Here is a 9,175-nt window from a genome sequence, read left to right as displayed (position 1 = left end):
AGTTACCCGTCCAGCGACATGGGTTTCCATTACAATTAGGATACATACACGTAATGTATGTGCATCGCTCATTTTAAGATGCCGAGAGTAAGATATATTTCCATCATGTGATTATCGTGTTTGTTATCATCGGATGACATTAAGCTGTTACAATTTTAAACTACATACAAAGTATATCCTACAAACGAGTCTATGCAAAAATAATAAGATAATAACAAGATTTGTAGAACTTCTGTGTAAAGCGTCATCAAGACTATTTGATTATTTTTGTTTAAGCTGTATATGCTTTTGAAAGAACATCTTCGTAGTTGGAAATGTACGGAATAACTTCCTGTATATTTAACATCGAGTCTGGAGACTAGCGGACGGCTCTTATCGTTGTTATTGCACTTACATAAAAGACTGAAATATCAGATTAGTGTTAATTTCACCCCGGATTCTATGAATATTAAAGATTAGCTAATGTATTATAAGTCCTTTGGCTTTGAATAATCCCTATCACATGCTAATCAAGCCATCGGTTTGTAATTACAATAGCGTTCGGTAGAACTGTAGACAGTGGGTTACTGGACTGAACATGGGATCGAGCTGATATTTTTCTTTACAAGTCTCATATCGCCTGGATCTTAACCTGATAATCAAAATACACGTTCATTGTTTTAGTGGGGAAGGGTGTTCTGCAGACAAAATCAGACTGGCAGAAAATTTCTGTCGCCTTTATAAGAAAACAAATTAAATTTGTTTTATCGGTCTAACCAAAAGTATGTAGAACATGTGAAATTCTATGAGGTGGTGTTTTTGTGAAAGTATTTCAAAACGAGTAGGAGGAAGGAATGAAATTAGAAAGGGATTTTGATGGATATGGCTGTTGCATTATCAAATTCACAGATGCAACAAAATATAATTAAAACAAAAACACAAAATGAAAAATTCTTTGAGTTTGAAGTTTTAAAAATAAAAAAACAAACTAAAAATGTACATATACACCAAAACCATAATGAATAATATTTATAACTCAATGGCGTTCACAACTATATCAAATTTTTGGATTTCTTTAATTCTTTTGTTATTGTAACCTATGCTGTGCCACAATATTTGGTCCTCAGTCACTAGATTCAAGTCAATATAGTGTAAACTCATAAAACAACTCACTGGGATTTATGCATATCTCTCTTTATATAAATGAAAATATTATTTTGAACAAGAGCAATCGTGAACTTATAACATAACAAGCAAATTCGTTGAATTTACATCCCCCGCTTTCGTTAATCAAAGGCCCATAACTCCGCCAAATAGGGTCCGATGAAAGTGCCGATCGAAGTTGGCCAAGGCCCCGAGATATATATTCGAAAAAACCTGGTAATATTTGTAAGAGTTATTGAACGGAAACAGACGAAAATGGCGTTTTTTATTAATCAAAGTGCCATAACTCCGCCAAATAGGGTCTGATGAAATTGTCGAACGAACTCATCTGAGCCCTTGATACATTTGACCATGTGACCAAGTTACAAAAACTCGCTCAAGATTTGTGCCAGTTACTGTACGGAAACCAAGCCAGACTGACGGACAGAAGGACAGACGGAAAGAAAGATGGACATACCCAGATTAATATCCCCCGTTACGGTGAAAACGGAGGATAAAAATATTAAAACGGTTAAATGCGGCCTAAATGACAGTCTTGACGCCGTGTTGTATCGATATCTACAAGCGTTACATTGGGATACAAGTAAAAAATGTAAATGTAAGTCCATCATGAATTTAGTTAGCGTACAAACAATATGTACTGACCTCAATGTAAAAACAATTCGGTGAATCTACAGAAAATGAAAAACATTCCTCAGAGTTATGTTGCTTATGAAAGCATTTTCTTTATGAGGCAAAGTTAACGATATAATAAAAATAACATAATGATTATGGTTATGTGTTAAATGTTATGGAGCTAAAGTATTAAATTTTCATCACATATTTGTAAGAAAAGTGTCAGAAAGTTTGCATTAATCGTTATTTTGTAAATAGGAAAATACGAATTATATCAATTAATAAAAATATAACTTGGAAAGTACAAATTAGGCAACAGTATATATAGCCTATATATTTCGGACACCTTCTATATGTTTTCGTGGTTTTGAACATAACTTCAAACCCGGTATATCATTATTTAGAACAGAAAGTTGTGTTTCATTAATAGTAATAAAATATGCATTCCATAATGGAAAACAAAACCTTATTCAATCTGTACATTATTTGAAACATTACTATTTGATATAGTATTTAATGTAGCAGTTTGACAATATATTTCACAAATTGGAATATAAATACGAATATACGTATTTCAATATTGGGAACTTAGATATGCCTGCCATTATTTGGAACATAAGAATGTATTCCAATGATAGACATATTGGTATAACTTTTATCATTTAGAACATAATGGAGAAACATGTATTACTTTTGAATTTTAGGAATAATACTATTTCATTTGATATCTGAAAATAACTTATCATCAGATGAGCTTGTTTTCAATATTGCTATGCTATTTTCGAAAAAGCCATGTGCGTATGCAAACTAATGTGTTGCTAATTCAAAATTGATTGCTCAGTAAGTAATATCCGAAAAAAACAATGATGATAATAAAAACAGATATATGTAAATGTAACATGTTTGATAACATTAATTCTCCAAATCTTGTTTTTACCGGGGTTGTAATTATTTTTCACTTCCACTTCCCTGAATGCCTTTGCATTAACCAAAGTGAATTGGTGAAAACTGAAGTTTCGCTAACAACATGTATACGAGCATGTGATTAAAATATTGCAACTTATGCACTGACTTAAATATATGACAAAAAAAGTCGGAGACAACATTAAGTGGATAATAAAAATTGCCATTTCAGTGAAATAGTTATTGGTGAAATACAACCATTACCCAAAAGTAATGCATTTGAGCGTATCATAAACCCTAAATTAAAAACTGTTTTCGCCCACATATTAACACTTAATTTAGTCTAAAAACATCAAAACAGACTTATTAATTGGTTTGAGACACAACTAATTACAGACATCTAAAGTAGTATTTAAGATTGCTCGGCAAAGCCCTTTTGACGACAGAAGAATTTTTGCGCGCGTTTGGCGGTAGCAGTTGATCCCTTCTCGCAGCTAATTAATTTGGGGGACGATTCAAATAAATCCCTTCAAAACCCTTCTACTCAGTGCAATAACCTTCTTAAAACTTTCCTCGGGTAGTTTTTATAAAGTTTTGTGTCGGCAAAATACATTTGATAGTAACGCCGATAGGGATTATTTTGTATATGTATATATGTGTGCGAGCGTATTATTGAAAGAAGCCACAACAGATTCAGTGAATGGAGCCGTATTATAATATAAGCTCTTCATAATTGATGTAAAATATTTACCAATGTTTTGATGATCAAGATAACGACAGATTTCGTCGAAATTGTATATATTAGTCGATATCCAACATAGATAAAAGATTCTACCGTAATTCTTTCGTGCAAATTATTAAGACTTGGGATCCATAAAGTCTCGCGGAGATCTCGCACCACGCGACAACAGCGGGACGGCACTTTTATATCCAGCGGGAACGAGGCTATCGGGATGATATCTCAAGTGGAGGGACCCAGGGAGCCGTCTTTCCTACAGTTAAACATAGGAATAGGCCGACATCGTACGGTACATAGGAAGAAAAACTATCAGAGGGCTTCAATATTAGACGCAATATTTAGAAGCGAAACTTTCATTCTTAAATATACATAATGAGATTTGTTTTGAGAGTCGTTACCCTCCCCCCTAACTCCCCCCCCCCCCCCCCTGTTCTTCACGAACTCGGTACCCCCGGGTTTAGGTACCAGTGGCGTTCAGTACAGTGACAATTTGAGATCAGAAGAAATAACCACTGGGAAACATACTACCTCCTGCTAACGTAATTATCATAAATGTTCAGGGCAAAACATTTCGTATGAGAGAATTTAGGAAAGGTTTTCTCCTTGGCGATAGATAATTAAAAAGGAAGGCTTTCTACCTAATAATATAAGATCTTCAAGATAGATAATAAATATCAGATTGTAAAATTTTCATTTTTCCAAAAATGTCTATGATGACATATGATAAAAGTTGATCAATATTCTTGATAACAGATGAGATCTTGTGATTTCGAATCATTTATCAATTCAATTTGTATAACATGAACTGAAAAACTTTGAGAAAGTCAAAAATTGAGTAAATTGACCCTTGAGTGTAATAGAGTTTGGTGAGAGTCCTATCCCCGCCCCCTCATCCTCCCCATTACCACCACCAGACACCGCCCCCATCCACACACCTCTCATACATCCCCGTACTTCACGAACCCATACTAACGTCTCCATAAACTCCATACAATTTAAGAAGTCATTTTCAGTTTTGGATAACTGCTGTAAATTAATATTTCAAAGCATGTGTCTAAATATGACACAATATGAATATCACCAATCCTAGTCATGTATTGAGATAGTGTTGTTTCTCTGATTTGTCATCCTGTGACGGATATGGACGCGCTCCAGATGTGGGAGTGTAAGGTGCGGTGATAAAATACATTCCAATTATATAATTTTTGAATGATTTCAAATTCCATTAATTCTTTACTCATCCACATAACAGCGCTTGAATGAATTCAGCTCTGTACACATGGCAGTGTAGCGTTGTTCATTGTATTTCAATAAAAATGTAAGGAGTAGTACTATTATTATCTACTATAAAACTATTAAAGAACTCTGAAACAAAAAATCAAGCTTGAGATTCATCCATAAACAAAGCCTGGTAGACCCAAATACTGTAACTTTAACCTGTGATAGGACTTTTAGAAAAATAAAAATTAACTTGTTGGTTGTTTGAATGTGCTGAAAGCCATAATAATAGCTGAGGTCATTAAGGACAGTGTCCCATACAATGGGATGCGTGTTGTGTTTTTGGAGGCTGTGGTATGTGTGTTGTGTTTTTCGAGGCTGTGGTGTGTGTGTTGTGTTTTTGGAGGCTGTGATATGTGTGTTGTGTTTTTGGAGGCTGTGGTATGTGTGTTGTGTTTTTGGAGGCTGTGGTGTGTGTGTTGTGTTTTTGGAGGCTGTGATATGTGTGTTGTGCTTTTGGAGACTGTGGTATGTGTGTTGCGTTTTTAGAGGCTGTGGTGTGTGTGTTGTGTTTTTGGAGGCTGTTGTATGTGTGTTGTGTTTTTGGAGGCTGTGGTATGTGTGTTGTGTTTTTGGAGACTGTTGTATGTGTGTTGTGTTTTTGGAGGCTGTGGTATGTGTGTTGTGTTTTTGGAGACTGTTGTATGTATGTTGTGTTTTTGGAGGCTGTGGTATGTGTGTTGTGTTTTTGGAGGCTGTGATATGTGTGTTGTGTTTTTGGAGACTGTTGTATGTATGTTGTGTTTTTGGAGACTGTTGTATGTATGTTGTGTTTTTGGAGGCTGTGGTATGTGTGTTGTGTTTTTGGAGGCTGTGGTATGTGTGTTGTGTTTTTGGAGGCTGTGATATGTGTGTTGTGTTTTTGGAGACTGTTGTATGTATGTTGTGTTTTTGGAGGCTGTGATATGTGTGTTGTGTTTTTGGAGACTGTGGTATGTGTGTTGTGTTTTTGGAGACTGTGATATGTGTGTTGTGTTTTTGGAGACTGTGGTATGTGTGTTGTGTTTTTGAAGGCTGTGGTATGCGTGTTGTGTTTTTGGAGGCTGTGGTATGTTCGTGTAATATCACTTTGTGGTAGTGTCCATGTAGCATATTGACAAAGACCAACAGACCACACTGCCATCTGGCCGAGACAAACTAAAGCCTATAAAATAATGGCAGGTTTTCTTTCTCGCTGATCATCATAGAAGCAATGTGACTATTTTGGTCATCCGTATGCAGTATTATGCAACTAAACTTATCTATAACGTAAAATTGATATCAAATCTTACTGAATGTCATTGAGTTAAACTATTCTAAGAAATTCATCAGAATTTTGAATTTTTAAAGTCAATGAGAAGATTTGATGTATATTAGAAAAAGTTGTTTTTTTCATATGAAATGTACGATGGCCGATATGAGCCTGGCAAAACTTGTATCATAATTACAAAAATGTCAGACAAATTTCATTCCCAAAACAATGTGTCCGACATATTGGTATTACTAGTTTACAAAACTGCACGGTATATTTTTTGGATAAAAAACTGCCTTAAAAAACTGCCTGGCAAAAATGTATTGCTACAACGTAAAAGTGCTGCATTTCTGGCATTTTTTTTCGACAAAAAGTGCCTACTAAAAAATATTTAAAGTAATTGAGACTGCTCTTTCACTTTATACTTTGTCAGGCAGTCTTTTTTTGTTGAAAAAAATGCCAGACACTTTTACGTTGTAGCAATACATTTTCGCCAGGCAGTTTTTTTATCCAAAAATATGCCGGGCAGTTTTGTAAACTAGTAATACCAATATGTCGGACACATATTTTTGGGAGTGAAATTTGTCTGACATTTTTGTAATTATGATACACGTTTTGCCAGGCCCATGTCGGCCATCGTAGAAATGTGTGCAGATTGTGAAACACTAGATCAAATAAAAATATACCCCCTCCCCCCAAAAAAAAAGTGTTATATATAAAAAAAAAAAACGCTTATCTATAAATTTATACATTGAGTTCTATATATTAATATCCTTTTTCCTAAATCAAATACTGATATTATTATTCATATATTTCAATAAATTAAACAAAATCAACTGTGTGTTAAAGATAAAATAAAACATCTAAGGGGAAAGGTTATATTCTAGTAACGGTATTTCAAAATTTATAAAAGTCATCAGAAAATAATTAATTCTAGTCAATAGAAGAGGACTTTGCATAATCCGGGTAAAAAGCCACACTATTTTCTATAGACCGGTATTCTGACCTAATCTATTTTTCAAAATGAAAAAATCATCATCCCTTGAGACCCGTAGCAAAAATCGTCAAAACAAAATTAGGTTGGAAATATCTTGATACAAACGTCAGCTTCTTTAATTCTCAAGTAGGCTGTCAAGTCAACACAAGCCTCGACAAAATCGCCAAAGAAAATTAATGTGACTCGGCCCTCGTGGTCACAATATTTCCCGTCGTTTTCAATGGTCTGCCAAATGGTGGTCTAGAAGTCGCTTTTCTTTATTACACTGGTTTCTTGTCGCTCCACGTCGTTATTAAGTCATTACACGGCGCTTAGCATCACGTCTCCTCAAGTCCGGTACTGTTCGAGGACCGTGCATTCTTAATGTTTGGTTTGCTGTCCCCTCATTTACATAAAACGCTCGACTGTACAGAGGTCTCATCTGGCGCAGTATGGCCCCACAAAGGGCCGCATGTCGTTAAACGGTTGGTAGCGGGACAGTTACGCGATCTCGTTGACCTGAGATGGCCACCATTACGAGTTTCGTAGATTCCCTCATCAACTCGGGGATCATAGTCATTTGAATGGTTAATGACGTACAATATGTCATTTCTCTTTCAAGCGTGTCAGAGATCGTCATTTTTCTTTCAAGCGTGTTGAAGATCGCTTTGATATCGGTATTAATATCGGCAATATGGCGTGAATCTAAAATCAACGTTGACTGTAGATTCAAACGAAAGACAAATAGTAAAAGAACAATGGGGAATTTGGGATGGGATTATCTATAATCTCCAAAAGAAAATCAACCTTCAGATGGGTGTCGTCTTAATCGTTCTCCTGAGACCGGCTTGTATTAAACGTCGTCTGTTTCAGGTATTTGACGACGGTGGGAGGTGAGAGGGGCCATAAAAGAGAAGCTTTAGAAATAGTGCAGTTGTAGAGTTCTTGTACTTGAGGTGAAATACTCCAGCAATTCTGTGTAATTCAAATGAAGAATTATTGAAAAAATGAAAGTTTGAAGTCTTTATGGATATTGTTAATAGAATAAAAACAAAAACAAAGCACTAAAAGAAATAAAAAAAAACACTACCAAATCAACAAACAACAACAACAACAACAACAAAAACCACCAATACTGCATGCACACTCTTTTCCAGTATCATGTGACCGGATGTTATGTCACATACTAAAGCATGCACGCTATTTCAGAATGATAACACTATACACAGTTCTGTTAGCGTCCTTATATATTTTAGTAGGGCAACCTTCAATGTCATTATCTTTCTTTTTTCTTGAAGAAAACAACTTTAATAGACAGTTTATCTTTTAATATAGTACAACTCTTAAAATAAATTCTCTAGCACAGTACAAAATCTGTGGAAAAAGCTTGCTTATGAACTTATGTATTTATCTAAGGATTCATTTTTTTAAATATCTGATACGCCTGAGTTCCTAACATACAAGTGAAAGTAATGACCATCGATAAATACAAACTGATAGAAAGGAATCAATATACAAACTGAACATAATACATTATTATTACATAAAACGGCAGACACAAATAACAATGTTAAACAGATCACAGTTTCTAACGGTAAAAGTGACCACACCGCCAAGGGACAGCACCTTCACACGACGGACCAAAGTTCCTCACGCTGTCCGAGTTTACAGTGGAAGTTATTTCCCTTCAATGGCGAATGTGCGACTTTTTGTCACCCAAATCGTCAGATACCAGACATCCGCTTCGATCGATTGAGCATTGCTCAGCAGGGCTCCATTAATAAAAACTCCAGACAAAACAATGTTTCGTGGGGCATAGGAGAAACGGTACTAGAATAAATAATTCCGGTAAATGTTAAAGATAAAAAACAATGGAAAGTCTAAGAGGAATAAATACATAATAAATACATCAGTTATAAAGAAGAGTTTACTTATTCACTTCTAAAGTGTTTTAATGTACGAGTGCAGATTTATATCGTTGTCAGCTTTTTATAACAATTTTGTCGGCATAAAAAAATCTAATATTATATATGGACACATATTTCGGATATCTAAACGAATAAGTAAAAGAAAATAGCATTCTAACGAAAAGTAAAGTCAATAAAACAAAACCACCAAATAAATAGCTAACTATCCTGATCGAGATACACCATAGTTTATAAAAGGATAAGTTCTATTCCTACTTGGCGCTTAGCACAAAGGGAGCGGGACGACTGGTTTGTCAATTGTCAATATAATGTGGCCAAATGGAGTGTGATGTTTGGTGTTTTGTTAAAAACCCAAGAGTCCT

Source organism: Argopecten irradians, chromosome 5 (assembly GCF_041381155.1).
Source record: "Argopecten irradians isolate NY chromosome 5, Ai_NY, whole genome shotgun sequence".
Taxonomy (NCBI): domain Eukaryota; kingdom Metazoa; phylum Mollusca; class Bivalvia; order Pectinida; family Pectinidae; genus Argopecten; species Argopecten irradians.
This window is presented reverse-complemented; position numbering follows the sequence as displayed.